Source organism: Gracilinanus agilis, chromosome 6 (genome assembly GCF_016433145.1).
Source record: "Gracilinanus agilis isolate LMUSP501 chromosome 6, AgileGrace, whole genome shotgun sequence".
NCBI lineage: Eukaryota > Metazoa > Chordata > Mammalia > Didelphimorphia > Didelphidae > Gracilinanus > Gracilinanus agilis.
In genome coordinates, this window is record NC_058135.1 from 101,265,111 (window position 1) to 101,284,937 (window position 19,827).

The 19,827-nt window shown below is 35.0% G+C and overlaps 1 pseudogene; it reads right to left on the minus strand.

Annotated features, from left to right (window-relative positions):
• Window positions 1-4,333: 4,333 nt before the first annotated feature.
• Window positions 4,334-9,363, minus strand: LOC123252315 (annotated as a pseudogene).
• Window positions 9,364-19,827: the final 10,464 nt, after the last annotated feature.

The window sequence follows — 19,827 nt, forward strand, 5'->3', positions numbered from 1 at the left end:
CTTGGTTATTAAGAGTTTTAGAGTATAATTTTTCATCACTTTTATCCTATTGCCTTGCTCATCTTTGGAAGCAGCCTATAGGCTTCCTTATACTTGCTCTTCTAGGCATTTCCAGAATGCTTTGATTTAAAATGTGGCATCTTTATTTTTCCTGTCTCCAAAACTATAGCCCTAGAGTGGTTTCAATAGACATATCAAAAGGAATAGTAGGCCAATTTCTAGACTACCAGGAAAAATGAGGTCTTATTCCTAGATCTGCCCCCTTGACAGCTTGAGAAAATGTTTCTTTTTCATTTTCTTGGCCTTCTCTCTGAAGTATAGGCAATAAGTCTTCCAACTCAAGAAAATGATTGTGAGCACATGGCAGGTGTTATGTTACTAGATTGTTCCTAGCTCTTCTTTATCATGATTTTCTAAGTCTTCTTGCTATAAAGTTTTCTTATGCTAAGAGTAAATCTAAAATAAAATTCTTGGGAGAAAAATTGCAAGAACTTGTTCCAATTTCTCACTGACCCAATGACCCTGTGAATACAAAGGAGTCCAATGGGAAAAGTGTTGGATTTAGAGTCTAGATAAGTGACTACAAATGTCAGCCTGGCCACTTTCTCCATGCATGACCATAAGCAAGTTGCTCAAACTCTTTGTGCCTCAGTTACCCATCTATAAAATGTAGGGTTGGACTAGATGGCCTCTGAGTCCCTTGGCAGCTTTAATTTCATGGACCTATGACACACAGAGGACAGGTGGATGACAGAGTGAATGGAGATCTGAGCCTGGAATCAGGAAGACTCATCTTCCTGACTTCAAATCTGGCCTCAGGCACTTACTGGGTGACTCTGGGAAAGTCATTCAACATTGTTTGCCTCAGTTTCCTCTTCATTAAAATGAGCTGGAGAAACAAATGGCAAACCACTCCAGTATCTTAGCCAAGAAAACCCCAAATGGGATCAAGAAGAGTTATATATAACTAAACAACAATACCACACACATTAAACATAGGCAACAAGGTGGGTTTTGGAGGATTAAAGTTTTAAGAAAAAAAGCAATCTAAATCTGTATTTTAGTCCCAACATTTACCTCATTTTTGAGAAGGTCCGAATCACCAAGCTAGAAAAATATTTACTAACTCTTTGAGAATGGAAAGTATTAAATATCCTTTGGGGGGAAAAATAAAATTATCCTGAAGATATTTAAAATATTTCACATGTAATTTGTCTACCTTTGTCTACCAGCATATCTAGTAGAGATTTTTATATTTAACATTTTAGGTAGGGATTAGACCTGTGTTTCATTGATTTAGGCAACTTCTCATGAGGAAATTTCCCTCAATCAAAGCATATTTGTATCTGATCTGTAATTTATGATATCAGAGAGTTCCCTAGATTAATGAGAATTTAAATTATATTTCTGGGATCACATAGTGCATTTTAGAGGCTTAGCCCAGTGTCTGACACACAGTAGGTGTTTAATAAATGCTTAATGACTGACTGAGGAAAGACTTTAAAGACTTCCTGATTCCCAGGCCAAGATTCTCTTCACTGTACTATTTACCTCTCTAGCATTTATAAGTAGGCAGATCAAATAAATATTTTTCCATCTTTTGCAAGAAGTGAGTTTGAAATTGTTGTACATAGTCTGGCTCATTTCATTTCATCTTCTGCAAATCCTCTAGCTATTGGAAGATAAGATATCAAACTTCCGAAGAATTCCTAAGTGAAAAAAAATAATGCCCCTCACACCTATATTTTAGGGGAAATCTTTGCCAATTTTTATGTCAGCTAAGTTTCTATGGTAATTTTTGCCATCCTCATCTTTGGGCACTTAACAGAGGAGACTGTTTATTGATTTTTTTCATTATCACATATTGAGAAATTTAAAGTTAGAACAATGTGGAGGAAAAGGCTGAATGTGTGTAAATATTGAAACATAGGAACAAAATAAAGTAATCTTTTTAAGCTAAGTAAATAAAGCAAATCAATTCTATAGGTCACAAAACATATCTCAACATTCTTTCACTAGAATATATTTAAGAAAGTAATAAAAACCAATAGCCTTGAAACACTACAGAAATGAAAGGAACTGAGATCTATTTCCCAAGTAAAGAAATTCAGAGGCTATATTTTGACTTTTCAGTAAATAAGGAAATAAAGACTGAGGCCTCAACAAAGTTCTCATTCATGTATTTGAAATCTGAGGTTTACAATGTTGTCTCTGGTACCTAAATAGTCAATATATCCAGGGATTCGTGTTGAAAAAACTATTGAAACTTGAAGACAAGTTGAGGATTGCCTAGTCCAACTTCCTTATGTTGTAGAAAAAAGATTCTAGAGGTTCCCTGGCTTCCAGAGTCACATGGATCACTAAAAGGTACCTAGAACCCATACACCGAACCTCCATGATCATTTTTATTTATACTTGAGACAACTATGCAGTAGACTTGCAATCTAAGGGGCTAGAGTGACAGTTCTACCTATGGAGCTCAATAGCTGTGTAGCCTGAGCAAATTATTTAATTTCTCTTGATATTTTTCATCTGTAAAAAAGCAATAATAAGACTGATATTCACAATGATGTTGAGAGCATAGAAGAGGTACTTTGCAAATCTTATTCTTATATGAATATTAACTATTATTGTTATTATACAACATCTTGTTCTATCAATCTTATTCCCTCTGGACTCTTCTAAAACCTTATTCCAATAATGATTTTCTCTATCTTTCACAAGGGCAATGTCTCCCTTTATTCTAATTTTTTTCATTCCTTGCCTCACATCTGCTCAAGTTTTCATCCTCCTAAACCCAAAAAAGAAAAGATGGAAAAAAGTCTTCCAGTCCTAATTTCTGACTCTCTCTTCCCTCTCTTTCTTTTTTTTCTTATAACAAACAATTTATTCTTAAAGTGACAAGCTTACATAAAATAACTATGTTAGGGATAAAATATTGACAGTAGAAAAGTTTTTGGTGCTAGTCAAAGTCAAATGCCACCATTGCAAAATTATTCCAAATTAGTATTTTGACAGCATGGTCAAAGACATTCCTTAAAAGTGGCCAAGGATGACTCTTACTACTTGAAGCAAATATGCATCATACTACTTAATGAACACCCAACTTAGGCACTAGTGCATATTCAGTGGATATCAATCTTACACAAAGGACTTAAGTTCACCAGGGAACAAGCATTACAGTATCACCAAGACAATTCTCACATCTATAAAACAGAAAAGAGAAATATTTCAGCTTAAAGAAACAGGGCCAAAGAAATCCGTATTGCATGTGTGCAAGGTGCTGGACTCTTGTAGAAACTCCCCTTTTCAAAGACCACATTGAAAGAATAACTGAAAGATAAATTATCTTCAATATGAAGGATGCTAATTGTATACACAGACACCAATATCAAAGACATATCAGTATTGCAAGATAAACTGTCTACAGTGTAGACTTCTTCTAAAGCATACAAATATTCAAGAGTTAGCAAGTGGCCATTTGAATATTTGGGTTAAGCAATTAAAGTATTGATTAAGGCACTTTCAAGGTATTGGGGCTCTACTTTGTCTAACAGTCTAAGTAGATGGTACTAAGAAATGGCATGGTTCTGTGTTAGTCATCTACAATGAAGAAACCAACATGGTGGCGTTTAAAAGTGAGGTCACCTCCCCTACTTAAAATAGTAGGATTATAAATATTAATTTATTTAAATTTTCCACAAGTCATTGTTTTGGATCTCTCTTCTGAGAAATGACTTGTGATTAGCTATGCTCTAAGAGTTTTCATTTACTTCTTAATCCTTATCAGGCCCCAGAATGTTGAATGTAGCCCCAGAAGAACATGCCCCTTTACTCTGCAAGTGAATTTACAGGACATCTTCCCCTTTTTGTATTAATCCTCTGGGAGAGAATAATGTAATCTACTCAAAAAAAGAAATCACACAGAAAGCTCATTCTTCACCAACATACAAATATACCTTTCTTCCACTCCATCATGTTACATAAACTCCATCTTGTGAATCCTCTCTGGACATGCTTCATATCATTAACACAGTTTACCATCACATATAATTCCATATAGCCTTCTTCCCCCAAGAAAAATAGTGAACATTAAGAAAGTGTATTTATAAAATATTACATATGTACATATTATTTATAATACAGAACAAACTGAGGCTTAATGGACTATTGTTTTCAAAATAAGCCCTTCCAACTTGGGCACCAAATTGAGGAACCATTAGCTTTGCATTTAGGGTATCAAACACACAATCCCAAGCCTATCAAAGGACTGCAGCCAAACCTTCCCATAGTTAGCATAGCTAGGCAAAACCTGGTAGCTTAGCAACTCAATTCATCTATATGAGGCCAAGTTTTCCATCCTCCCATAGTTCTGCCATGCAGGAAAGAGCTCACTAGTGTTATATTTAAAGGAGGAAACTAACTCTATTTGAGATAGTAGAAATGATGTACAGAGAGGATAGGATGGCACTTCTCCTTTATAACAGTTGCCCAGGCAGGATCCTTCAGGTCAAGGTGGTTTATCCCTTCAGGACCCACCTGGGGTTAATTGATATTATTAAATTGGGCTCTTCAGGTGGGATAATGTTGGTATTCTGACTGTGCTGGCTCCCTTCCCAAAATAAGCCTTGGAAACCAATTTAGGAAGGTACTTAAACTTTATATATATATATATATATATATATATATATATATTTTATGATAAGAAGGATAAGGGTAAAGGATTGAGGTATTAGGAGACCCTACTTAAATTCCTACTAGTGAGACTCTAACTGCTGGCAATGAAGAATCAAATGTTAGCTTCTCTCTGGTCCAGCCTGGCCAGGGCTAAACCAGAGTAGGTAAACTGCTGGGAAATCTTCAGCTTCTTCTTCTGTAGATCTTAAGCCTNGGTAATAGAAGATGGTGTACAGAGAGAATAGGATGGTACTTCTTTATAACAATTGCCCAGGCAGGATCCTTCAGGTCAAAGTGGTTTATCCCTTCAGGACCCACCTGGGGTTAATTGATATATTAATTTGGGCTCTTCAGCTGGGATAACATTGATATTCTGACTGCGTTGGCTCCCTTCCCAAATAAGCTTTGGAAACCAATTTAGGAAGGTACTTTAAACTTTATATATTATGATAAGAAGGATAAGGGTAAAGGATTGAGGTATTAGGAGACCCTACTTAAATTCCTACTAGTGAGACTCTAACGGCTGGCAATGAAGAATCAAATGTTAGCTTCTCTCTGGTCCAGCCTGGCCAGGGCTAAACCAGAGTAGGTAAACTGCTGGGAAATCTTCAGCTTCTTCTTCTGTAGATCTTAAGCCTAATCAGTTGAGATATATCCACCCTTTTCCACCCTCTTCTTTGTCTCCTGCCCACTTCCCGGATCCCTCCTGGGCCCTGGGAAGCCTAGATAACTAGATGACGAACTCCTAATATCTAGGGGCAGCAGACACCGAGGTGGTGGTCAGGTACAGGTTGATAACGGTATATGAAGGATAGGAAGAGCTTTGCAGAGAGATGTTTGCAACTCTCTCACTCCAAGACCAGGATCCACACCGATTTCTAGCCTCAGGACAGGTAAAAGAACCAGAACCTCTGCCAGGGTTCTCAACTGCCCTCTCTCCTGCCTCTCGCATGCCTCTCTGGGAACATTCTACCCAACTAACTTATCTGTCAATCAAAGGTGAACTTCAAGCTCCCAGAGATTCAATATAACACTAGCTAGTCTGGAACTTCCAAAGATGGGTTAATCAAATTCAGTTTTAGTTGGTATCTGATGGAATGTACAGTCCTGTGAGGCTCCATCTGGTTTCCACTGCACTTGGAAAACTTTATAATTCTGACCCTCATTATTATCTGAGAATACATGTCCATTGCTGTTATAGGAAATGCAGAAATCAATCTTCTCCTGAGTTGAAATGACAAGAGGCAAGTCAATAGAAAATGAAAATATGTCAATATCTGAGCCTCCACAGATCTTTTTCATATAGACACAGTTCGCATCAGTTTAGGTCTTCCATATGTCAAAGGTGATGTGGACCTGGATCTTCTCAAAACTCATTTTTTTTCACTGTTCCTGTCAAAGCTCTTTCTTGTAGAGTTCTCCAGTCAGACCATATTCTTCTGATGGTGGTTCTGGAATCTTAAACAGTCAGTTGATAGTTGAGAGAAATCCAATATCAAGTTTTTCTCTTCGTGAAGCTTGAGACCATTTGTGACATCTCCCAGGTCTAACAAGTCAAACTGAGGATCCCATACAAGTTCTTCCTGGAAATCAAAGAAGATGGGAATTGCAGTGACATGACTCTCTTTTTGGTGCAGCTGTGTTAAGTCATGGTATAAGAGTCTTTACCAGTTCATAAAATTTCTTCGATGGAATTCATCATAAGGACCCAGGAATCTCTTCAGAGGTGGGGAATGAGCAAGGCCGATTCTCATGGCCACATCAACTAGCATGACTGAACTCATCAGAGGCCTGGGATCTAAAACTTGAATCATTCTAGTGCAACTCACTGGCACTCAAGCTGTCACACAAGCTTCAAGAGCCAGCAGGACCTTCTCCTCTGCCTGGGTTTTCTAGGTCTGGCAGCCTCCTCCATAGGACTCAGGGAAGACTAGCCTCTTTGCTCTCTTTCCAGACTAAACATCCAGAAAGATTAGTCTACTCCCATTACTTTTACATTTTTAGATGCTGAAAGTAGAAAACATATAGTAGATCTCTTTGTGATAACAAATAAATGGAGATTAAAGGGATGTTCATCAATTGGGGAATAAAACAAATTGTGGTGTATGATTGTGATGGAATACATAAGAAAAGATGAGCAGACTGATTTTTTAAAAAAACTGGAAAGAACTACCACGTAAGATATTGAACAATGAAATGAATATAGCCAGGAGAACATTATACATAACAACAGAATTAGTGCTGGAAGACTAAATTATAAATGTTACCTCAAGAAAATGAACAGAATGGTGAAAGACAATTTATATGTACCCATTGGTCTCTGATGATATCCTCTCTGATGTGGGAAGGGTCATGAAAGGATGGTATTTATTATGTAGATATGAAGAAAATCAAGCTAAACCTATAGGAGATTTATCATTTCATTTGTGTGCTATCTTCTCTCTCTCTCTCTCTCTCTCTCTCTCTCTCTCTCTCTCTCTCTCTCTCTCTTATTTTAATACCCTTACCTCCCATCTTGGAGTCAATACTGTTTATTGGCTCCAAAGCAGAAGAGTGGTAAAGACTAGGCAATGGGGGTTAAGTGACTTGCCCAGGGTCACACAGTGAGGAAATGTCTGAGGCCAGATTTGAACCTAGGACCTCCTGTCTTTAGGCCTGGCTCTCAATCCACTGAGCCACCCAGGTGCCTCCTTTCTTTCTTTCTTTCTTTCTTTCTTTCTTTCTTTCTTTCTTTCTTTCTTTCTTTCTTTCTTTCTTTCTTTCTTTCTTTCTTTCTTTCTTTCTTTCTTCCTTTCTTTTAAATATGGAAATGTTATTTTGTTTTGGTTTTGTAAAATCTTGAGGGAAAGAAAGAAAGAATAAAATATGGAAGAAGAGAAGGGCCATGCTTTGCTCACCTTATAGGCACAATGAATTTTTGTTCAATTGAATTAAAAAAGAGTTAAATAAAGATTCAAAGGGGAAATGAGTTGACTCAGTGGCTTGAGAGCCAGGCCTAAAGACATGAGATCCTCAGTTCAGGTCTGGCCTCAGACACTTCCTCAATATGTGACCCTGGAAAAGTTACTTAAATACTGTTGTCTAGCCCTTACAACTCATCTGCCTTGGAAACAATACTTAGTATTCATTCTTAGACAGAAGGTAAGGTTAAAAAAATACTTGATAACAGATTAAAAAGGAATATGGTAGAGGGGATTACTTCTCAGGCATACATTATACTTCATGGCCTATGAAGTACTTCTCAACACTGAAATTCTTTGACTCACAATACTTCAGAATAGAAAGTAATGATTTGTTTAAGAATGATTTTTTTCTTTCACTAGATTATTTTTACCTCATTGCTTCCACAAAGACTGCATAATACATCTATCATAAGAAAACTGAAAAAAAAAGCTATCCATGTATATAGTAGTAACATGAAAGTTTAGAAGCATTGCAGATTGTGTACAAGAAGATAGGTATAACTTGCTCCATTTTATGGTCATGTCTGCCTTTGGATAATAATATAATAATTGAACTTGATTTGATAAAGACTATGTAATTAGAAATCTTGAACCCTTGGACTTCATCTCCCAGAATCCTTTTCCCTTCATCCACATAGCATCCTTACGTATTGTAAATAAGTATGCTGTAACCCCATCTTGCTCACTCTTCTCTCACGACGGTGGCTAGGTTAGTTCCTTCGTTACTCTAGCTTTGTATTTTCCTTTACTTCAATTTATTATTAACAAATATTGTAAAATATAATACTTGGAGATATTGTATATTAATTTTTAAGCTTATAAGACTAAGTAAATTTTTTTCTAAAGCTCAGTATTTGAACAGAGGAGCAGAACACAGATGTTGTGTCTCGCTGGGGAATATGCTAGATTTGGAGGTACTGGATTCTTATGTGAACTGTTATTTAAGAGAGATGTAACTATGACTAAAGAATTTTACCTCTCCTGGCCTCAGTTTCTTCATTTGTAGAAGGATGGTGTTTGATCAGGTAACTTCTAAGGCATTTTGTAGCTCTAAATATATGATCCTATGAATAGCTTATCTAACCACATCAGGGAACATTTAAGTAAACGGTGCTCTCTGGACTTTCTCTGCTCCACATTGTCCTGGTATCAGGACTCCAACAAAGGGCTGTGCTACAGAATTTAGCAGTAACTGCACAGTTTTCATCTCGGTTAATGCAACAAAGGGGAGTCTTTATTTCTGTCTTATTATAATACCTTTCCTACCATAGGGGAAATTGTGATTATCCACCAACTTTACTTTATTAGAGGAGAGATTTTACTTCCAAAGGTTTACAGATAAACAGAAGGCAGTAGGGAGTATTTAGAAAATGTCTTATGTCCCATCATTGATGACTTTGCATTCCACTATTCATTTTAAGTCAAGCCTAGAGGAAAATAGAAATAGTCTTTGACCAACAGGAGCTGAACGGACTCGGATGCCCTCACTATCAAACACAAATGACTCAATTGCTCCATCAGTGACAGTGAGTAAGTAGTCTGAGCTTAATGACAGTCTTAAGACATCGTGAAGGTCACTGACTGCAAGGGTAGGACTGGAGCTTATTTTGACTCTGAGTTCAAATGTGAACTCCTCTTTGGGAGAAATGGAACTATGGACAAAGACTTTTACCTCTCCTTGCCTCAGTTTCTTCATCTGTAGAATGAAGGTCTTTCCATCCATCCCTTATATCGTATTGCCTCTCTTTCTATTCACCTGGTATGATTTCTGTTTATCTTTATTCCAAGGTCTAATTCTGTTTCCTTTCAAAATTCCATGTTTTGGGGCTGGTCTTCAACTTGCAGGTTTGATAGTTAACCACTCCCTATTTGAAATAGTTATGAGTCTTTTTGCAATATTTTGTAGAGAAAAGCAAGTTCAGTTCATCTGGTCTGTTTATTCTCTCAATACTTTCTTTCTCTATAGCACAATGATTCCCAAAGTGGGTGCCACTGCCCCCTGGTGGGTGTTGGAGTGATCCAGGAGGGTGGTGATGGCCACACGTGCATTTATCTTTCCTATTAATTGCTATTAAAATTAAAAAAAATTAATTTCCAGGGGGCTAAGTAATATTTTTTTTTTCTGGAAAGGGGGCTGTAGGCCAAAAAACTTTGGGAACCACTGCTATAGCAGGATGTTCTGGACAACATAAAGTGTTCTTATCAGTAAGCTAATGTCTTCCTTTTGAGAAGCCAATGGGAATTAAGGAGGTTGTGTGGCAAATGAGATTTTACTCCCAGATTACCCAGGGTAAAATGAGCTGTAGGAATCATAGGTGGCATTTATAGAGTCCTGTATGGTTTGTAAAGTGCTCTACATATGTTATCTCACTTGATTCTTATAGCACCCTTCAAAGATTATTCATTTACAAATGAAGAAACTGAAAATGAAACAGGTTGACTTATCCAGGGTCACATAGCCATGAAGAAAGGAACCAGAATTTCAACTCATGTCTTCCTGTTTCTGAGTGTCATGCTTCTTGCAGTATTAGTGATATAAATAGTCATTGAGTTTATTCTAAAGACTGTGAGGAGTTAATCCTCTATCTATTCCTTTACCCTTATTGTATTGAAAAGGGTTAAAGAATTTGAGTAATTTCTTACATTCATCCATTTAGTCTCATGAAGAAAACTAACAGTGTAAGCTTTGTAGCTCCTGGGAGCTGGAGTTGGACATTTGGGCTTTTAAAATAATTATATCCTAGCTTTTGCAAGGTTCTCCATAATTCCACCCCTTCCACTTCCTCATCAACAGTACGGGTTTTTTAATAATTCACAACCCCAAATAAAACAGAAGCAGGGAACCTACTGCTCGCTTTGATTTGAAGAATTTATTATCAAAACAGGATTTTAAAAATTTAATGAGGAATGGTGAAATTGCTGCAACCCACCATCTCTTCAGGGCTATAACTGTCAATTTCTTCTGCTTAGTTTTATTTTTAGCTCTGGTTTACAAGAGCTACTTCCAAATAGACATGTTTGTCCAGGATAGTGAAGAAAAAAAAAAAATTCATCTGTATGGTTTCTCAAATGTGGTTCACAGACCTGTGCTTCTCCCTGCTACCATTTAGATTGGAAGGAAACCAGGGAGTCACACTCTGGTATGCTACTCATTCATGCCCTAAAGGTCAATCATGGTTTGTCTTTAAGCCATATAATTCTTTCCTAATTCCCTAACAACAAGGCAGCTAATGTACAGACAAAGTAGAGAATTGAAAAAATATCCTAAAATCCAGGCAAGCGTCCTATTTTGGGGGAAGAAAAGACTTTCTCACAAAAAAATTCACATTTGTTTTTGTGAAATCCTTAGCTTGCCTCAAAACATATATTGGATATGATACCTTTTGTACAAGATGTCTTCTGATTCTGTCTCTCCTCCTCCATTTTAGTACGGCTTTGATCCTGGTATTCTTTTTGATGTATTTGTATTTAATTATGAGGGGTTACTTATTTTTATCCTCAGTAGATTCTAAGTTCCAAAGGTGTATTCCTTGTTTTTTGTAACCCCAGTGTCTCACAATGCTGTGCTCATAATAGACATTTATTAACAATAAAGTAAGTTGCCATGAGTTGTCCTAATTGTTCAAACATCATAAAATTTCTCAGTGCCTCAAATCATTGTTTATTTGGAGGAACAGCAATGAGGGAAAATCATGATAGAACTACTCTTGGTGATTATCATACTTCCAAAGGGTATCATCATAACAGGCAGAATGAAATGCCCTGCCTCCTGTTAGTCATCTTTCATTTTTGAAGAGGACCAGTGACTACATGACGTTGGGGTCAGGGTCCAATGGGTTAGACAGTCCAATATGAGTTAAGAAGGCTCTACAAATAGCTGGGTATAAATACTCCTTTTGAACATCTGGAATGAAGATGTCTCTAGATTTTTCCTTCTTGCATTTCCTTTGTAGTACTCTGATTCTGCTTTGCTCATGGAATACAGAGCCTTCTTTGATGTGGGAAAACCAAGCTGGGTGGTCCTCTGTCAGCATCTTGAGCATCTTCCATGTTTCACAATCCACTCTAAAGTTCTTCAGGAGACCTTGAGTTTCTTTGTACTGCTTCTTTTGACCTCTGTCTGAGCGATTGTTGTATTGTTGTATTGACTTGACTTTGGAAACTTCATCTACCAACATATACCAAGACCTTCTCAGCAATTGACTTCTTTGGGGAGTTGCCTGAGGAACAATGAGACAATGAGAAGTCAAATGACTTGTCTAGTGTCTTTTAGATTATATGCTTTAGAAGTCAGACTTGAATCTCATAGGTTTCTGATTCTGAGGTCAGCTCTCTATTGACTGTATCAGGTTGACTCTGAAACTTTTAAAATCTTTGAATGACAGTTTGAATTTGAAAAAAATAGCAAGTTCCATTTCTGGTTCCTTTGCTTTAAAGAATGCCATAATAACATCCCTTGTTGTATAGGCATATCATTTTATCAATGTCCAGTAAAGAAGCACTATTTAGATTTTGGGAGTCAATCTCATGATGTAGGAGCATAGCAAAGGCTAGAGCTCACAGAATATTTCATCTTTCTTTTTATGATATCTGAACAGAATGGATGCAAATATTTGTAGATTACCACTAATTCTCTGGTTAAATTCTGATATTCCATACAGAAATATTTGCTTTAGTCATTTTAGTTGCTTATGAACTTTTTTGTCAAAGAAATGAAATCCACTAATCACCATCTTCTTATTAACCAAAATGTTTAGGACAAGAAAAGTTTAGTCCCTTTTCCATGTGGGAGGAAAATAATTGCTCACTGTAAAGACCAGGAGCTGTTCTATCTCACCAGGAAACATAAACAGAACTGTGAAGGCTAATAGTCTTAGTTAAAACCATTTAATTAAATCAATGAGCAAGTAAATACAGGCCAGTAGGGTAAAAACAGGCTGAACCTCCTTTCAGAACTAAGAAAACAGAATTTTGGCTCTGAACTTTTTCAGTTTAATATTTGCTTTCTATAGGTTCCAATAAGACCAAAAGCTAACAATTCAAATGACCTTATAATTTAGTCCCTTTGAGTCATGGGTGTGTTTAGATTTAGATGGCCTTGATTTTCCTCTCAAGATTCACTGTAATTTAAGAACACATTATATCAAATGAATGGATGAAAAGATATGCAAAAATGTGAAGAACCTTGAAAAATACCAACATAAACATGTTTTGTGACCCCGCTGTAAGCAAGTAAATACTCTGACAAGTTGTTTTGGAGTTGGTATACTTTCTATAGAGAGAGTAATGGAGAAAATTCAGTTCCATTGTGTTGCATGGGTAAGCTATGCAGTCACCATTTATGCAATGGATAAGTGGTGGTCTATTCTATTTCTTCTAAGTAAAAGAAGGATTTTCATCCTCTTTCCTTTTGTTTTAATCTAGTCCTGTGCACTAGAATGTAACCCTTGGCATTATGATGATGGGTACCATAGAAACAAATAGACACACTCAAAAACACTCAGAGAATTTAGAATAAGTAGCTTGAGGAGTGTCTTTCAATATAGATGAAAGAGTCTCTCTAAGTAAGGCTATATTCTCTCAAATGGAGTCAACATTTCTTGTCACAGTTCAGATCAATGAACATTTATTAAATTCTGATTGATGCCAAGCACACTAAAAGATACATGGTTTAACTAAGACTAGGTCTTTTTTCTTGTGATGCTTAATAGTGTTAGAGGACTTATTAACATTGACATAATTTAATGCAAAAAATCAGAGGGCAAAAAAAAACCAAAGGGTTCTAGGTGAATTTGATTGAGAAGGACCAAATTCATTTAGCTATCCATTCCCCTACAATTGTACCACTCTACCAAATTTCCTTATTTCTGTGGAGTGTACTATAATTTTTCAAGGCTCTTAGGTTCATAAAATCCATGATATCCTGGATTATTAACTTTCCCTCACTCCCTACAAATTTAATCAGTTGCCAGATCTTGCCACTTCTGCCACTACATCATCTATTAATATCTCACTACCCCACATATTAAAAAATCTAGTTCATATACTCATCAGCTCTCATCTGTATCATTCCAATGACTGCTTAATTAACTCCTTGTCTGAGGTTTTGATGCAACCTAATTCATCCTCCATATAGATGCCAAAGTGATTTTCTTAAAGCCCAGAGCTGATATGCATATAAGTATGTGCACGTACACACAAACATATACAAAGATACATTATATTGTGTTCTCTGACTTACATATCATTTCCCTGAAAAGAATATAAATCCCTTGAAAACATGGGCACTTTCATGTTTTGTCTTTTGTAAACTTCAAAATCTATCAATTCCTGGCACATAATAGGTGCTTAATAAATGCTTGATAATTGAATAATTCATGTTTCATTCAGGAGCTTAGTCACTGATTTGATTAATATAATCATATACTTCTTTCTCAATTTATAAAAGAGAAATGATTTATGCCAGCAAAATATTTCCTCAAAATATGTCACTGTCATTGAAATTGAACATATTTTTTTTTCTTCACTTCTGATCTTTTTTTTTTTTTAATTAAAGCTTAGACATGACCAGAAGAAAACTAACAATTATGATTTTCCCTCTTGGTGGTGGTAGTTCCAGGAACTTTGATTTCTAGAATAGGTTATAATTTTTCCTGCCTTTATACTTTGACATACACTGAAATTCCCTACTTTCATAAGTTTTTATTCACAGGAAGGACAAATTTGCTTTAACTCAATTTTATCCAGTACCTTCTATATGATCTGCTCCCCACCAATTCCTTCCCACTTTCTTTGAGGCTTAAGTAAATTCAGTGGTATAACTATAAAGTACCATATTGGATTTCACTCCAAATCATACTGAAAAAAATTTATAAAAAGTACCAAACTATTTAGACATTTTCTTCTAGATCTTTGAACTTTGACCATAGATCAGGCCATGCACTCATGATTGTCATTTCTTCCTCTTCCATTAATGTTTCATTTCTACAGGCTTGGGAAAATTAGTTGCATTTTTCCATCCGAAAATGAAAAGTAAAATTATTCATGATTGTATATGCTTCTGCATTTGAAAATCCAAGATATATTTCACCTTTTTGTATATCATATTTAAAATAATATAAACATTTTCAAATTTCTTCATATTACTATACATTGAATGTAAAAATATATCAATATACACACCAAAGTTAACTTATTCTTATTAATTAGCATTTATACATATAAATGTGTGTATATATGCATACAAACACACAAATATGTGGGTGTGTTTTTATACACACACATATACACATCTAGGTAACACAGTAGATAGAGTGCTGGGCCTAAAGTCAGAAAGATTTTTCTTTTTCAGTTCAAATATAGCCTCAGACACATACTAGCTGTGTAACCATCAGCAAATCCCTTATCTTTCTTTCTTCAGTTTCCTCATCTGTAAAATGAGCTGAAGAAGGAAATAGCAAACCACTCCAGTATCTTTGCCTAGAAAACTCCAAATACGGTTAAACATGACTCAATGACAGCAATGATATAAAGACAGATAGATATGAAGGTAAAAATACTACAAAGACTGCAAAGCTAAATCTTATCAAGTAAATATGATTTAAAAAAATAATTAGCTTTCATCAAAGGCCCACTTGTCACCTCTATATATTTGGAAATAAGATTTCAGAGAGTGCTTCATCACACTTTTCATGAAAGCCCATTTACTCATCATATTGTTATCCAGATGTTTGTAATAAAATAAAATTGAGATTAAGGAAGAATACGTTTACTTTGAAGCCAAGTATGGGGTTCATATTATTCACAGAAGTCCAATATTGTAACCACTTCTACATGGTAGTAATTAAAGCATTCTTTCTATTTTAGAAGATGAGGGGGAATACTGTTTTAGTGTTTTAAATTAATTGTCTTTCATTTTGGCTCGGAAATAATGGATGAGATGAGCATTTTTCTGGTAATAAATAATGAAAGACTGATGGGATTTAAAACTTGAGGTAAAAGTAGATGAACTGTGGTAATAGACCTCATTAATTGATTTCTCCTTTGGGTCACTCATCCTTACTCATGATTGTCATTTCTCTCTCTTCCATTTTATTTTATAACAATATTTATAGCTTTATGCATTTTTCACTCTCCCACCCATCTGCTAACAGTTGTCAACCATTAAATTAGCATGTTCAGAAATGTTAATGACAATAAAAGGGTGCTATATTCTTTCTCCCCCATGGCAAATAAATGAACAATTTTCAGAACTATCCCCATGCTCACATTACAAAAATAAGTCCTATACATAAATGCACACATAAAAGCTAATGCGTGTATATATACATATAAATTGTATACTTATAACTCTACCTATGTAGAGATATTATTTTGCTGGTTTTATTTTTTCAGTGAATTTAAGCCAGCAAAAATGCATGGTTAATTTTATTACTGAGCAATTTTTTCTATTAAGAATCTTAGGAGATCAGAATAAAAATCGCCTAGGCAAACTAATCCACAAAGAACAAATTGATCATTGTTGTTCTTTTGGTGTGTGTGTGTGTGTGTGTGTGTGTGTGTGTGTGTGTGTGTGCATATGTGTGCACGTGCTTTGTATGTGTAGTTTTTGACAAAGATTGTCTCTACAATTACATTCAAGGCCAATAGATCATTTAACCTATTTTACATTTAAATTTTAACAAAACATTCATTCATTTATTTAGCGCTTTCATTTATTCATTTGACATGCATCTGAGGGACACAAATAGATACTTGAGACAGGGATCTTATCATCAAGAAACTTATCATTTTATTGTGGGGATGATATCTATGCATTAAAATCCTTCTCTAATGTTTCTCCATAGTGTTGAGCTGATCCTTCATCCATGAAGTGAGGTATAGGATCTGTCAGGTCCCATTAATTTGGAAATGCTTCAAGCATAGACCCAATAGCTCCTTTGCCTGTTGCCCAAGGTTCAATTTATCTCAGTGAGGCTTATTACCAGATTGGCTACAGAATGAACTTTTTGTCTGCCTTAACTTTCATAAATAATCTGATAAATTGCAGAGAAATTATAATTTCTGTTCTTTTCTTTCATTCATTCTTATCCTGAAATATCAAAGAAAATAAGTCTAAACTATGCTAATTAAAATAACAAAGTGTAGAAGATATGTATAATGTCCAAAGATATCATCAGAGGAGGGAGAGATCACTTTTAATTCTCGAGTCAGAGAAGGCTTCATGATGATAGGAATAGTTGAGTTGGGCTTTAAAGGACAGGTTGAAAGTCAAGAAATAGAATTGATGTATTACATAGCAGTAATCATCAAATTAATCTGGTACTGGCTAAGAAATAGTGATGTATCAGTGGAATAGATTAGGTACACAAAGCCAGTAATAAATTACCATAATAATTTAGTGTCTGCTAAATCAAAAGATCCAACCTTTAGAGAAAAGAATTTACTGTTTGACAAGAACTGTTGGGAAAATTGGACAATGGCATGGCAGGGACTGGAAATAAATCTCACACCATATAACAAGATAAGGTCAACATGGACACATAAGATAAACAAAAAAGGTTCCTATAAACAAGTGAGAGGAGCATAGACTAGTCTACTTGTCATATATATGGATAAGGGAAGAATTTAGGTCCAAACAAGAAATAGAGAGCATTATAAAACATAAAATGGAGAATTTTGATTATAATAAGTTTTATTTTATAAACAAGACAAAGGCACCCAGAATTAGAAGGGAAGCAGAAAGCTGTGGATTTTTTTCCTAAAATTATCTCTGTTAAACAACTATTTTCTCATATATAGAGAGAGAATTAAGGCAAATTTATAAAAATAGAAATTCTCCAATTGATAAATGGTCAAAGGATAGAAACAGGAAGTTTTCAGATGAAGAAATCAAAGCCATCTTTAGTCATATGAAAAATCCTTTAAGGCATTCTTATTAAAGAAATGCAAATGAAAACATCTCTGAGGTACCACTTACTCTTATCAAATTGCCTAATGTGGCAGAAAAGGAAAATTATAAGTATTGGAGTCCATGTGGGAAAATTAGGACACATACACCATTGGTGTAGTTGTGATATGATCCATTCATTTTGGATAGCAAATTTGTAACTATGCTCAAAAGACTCTAAAACTCTGCATAGCTTTGATTCATCAATATCATGACTAGGTCTGTATCCCAAAGAGATTAAAACAAATGAAAGAAGAACCTATTTGTACAAAAATATTTATTGAAGTTCTTTCTAGGGTAGAAAATAATTAGAAATTGAGAGCTTGTCCATTAATTGGCGAATAGCTGAATAAGTTGGGTATATAATAGTGATGGAATACTATTGTGCTGTAAAAAATTGACATGTAGGATTGTTTCAGAAAAATGTGAAAAGACTTACATAAACTGATGCAAAATTAAGAGATTAAAAGCAAAGCATTTTGCAGTGACATTAATATTTGTTGATGAACAAAATTATAAATGTCCTATTTATTCTGAGAAATGCAGTGACCCAAGACATTCCCGGTTAGGTTTCAGTGGATGATTTTGGCAAATGAGGGTTCAAATAATTAATCCCTTTAATGAAAAGAAACCATACTCCTAGGTAGAAGCATTTTCTGAAGTCATCAGAAGAATTCACTACTTTTAATTGAGGCTCATCCTCACAAAAAATGACAACTATTAAATGAGATATAGAAGGTATCCATCTATTATTCATCACTCTTTATTCATATTGATGCTCTTTTAAATGTATGATTCTTTGGTGGTTTCATATGATCCCTGCTGGAACATTCATTGCCAGATAACTTTGACTACATTAAATTCAAAAAAAGGTTTTGTACAAAACCACAACAACCAAGATTAAAAGGAAAAAAATAAACTAGGGGAAAAAATCACAGCAATTGTCTCTGACAAATGTCTAATTTCTCAAATATATAGAAAATTGATTTAAATTAAGAAAAAATACAAAAAATTCCCCAAGTGAGAAATGGTCACAGGAGTCAATACTCAGATAAAGAAATTAAAACTATCTTTAGTCATATTAAAGAGTGCCCCAAATCAATATTGCTACTACTCAATGTAGATTGAAGCATACCATTCTTCACTTTGTTTCTTACATAATTTTCCTCTATTGTAAATTATGTGGGTCTTCTTTGATACATGATGAACATGGAAATATCTATTGTATCATAACAAATGTATAAGCTATATCATATTACCTTTTATATCAAATATGCTGTCTTGGGGAGAATGGAAAGTGAGAGGAAGGAAAAGAACAAGGAACATAGAATATCAGAAAATAATTGTAAAAAATTATATTGATATATAATCTGCAAAAAATCATTTTCAAAAAGAACCTATGTTGTCACTGACAAGATGTTGCTCCCTTCGTAGTACTAAATTTGTACAAAGCTTTTGAGTAACCTAGAATTTCAATTATTCAGTGGTTGTTATATGACTTTGACCTGCAGAGTGTGACACCTAAAAGCTGTATGGCTTGAGGCAAATCATGTACTTCTTCCTGCCCAGCCTCTCTTTCTTCATTTACAAAATGGGAATAGTAGTACTAGTAGTACCTTATTTCCTCACAGGTAAACTTGAGGATCAAATAAGATAATACAAGCTGTCCCAAACATTTTTATGTTAAATAAACTTAGAATTATTAATAAATTAATAGCTCTTATTGTTATCTTTATCACCATCATCAATAATGAGACATCTGAATATTGGTGCTGAAAATATATTTTTTTTCTTTCAGGGAATTATTTGGAATCACTGAATGTGCACTTCATCGAAGGCAATCTAAACTTCTCTATTCTTACTCTTCAATGTGTTTCTTATTATATCTTTCCTGAACTTTATTTGTAGTCTACCAAGTCTCTCCCTTATCCCCTTTTTAGTTCACCTTCCACCTAACTGCCAAATAACCATCCTAAATTCTAAGCAGGTAATTTTTTTTCCTGCTCAAAAATTCCTAGTTACTACCCGCTAGGATAACCAAATAAATTATTGATAAGGATAACAATAACAATGATAATCAGCATTTGTAGTGTATTTTTTTATTTGCAAAATACATTGAACATTTTCTCATTTGATCATCACAACAATCCTAGAACATAGCTACGATTGTTATCTTCTTTTTAGAGATGAGGAAACTGAGATGGATCAATGAAATGACCTGTTCTGAGTCTCAGCTAG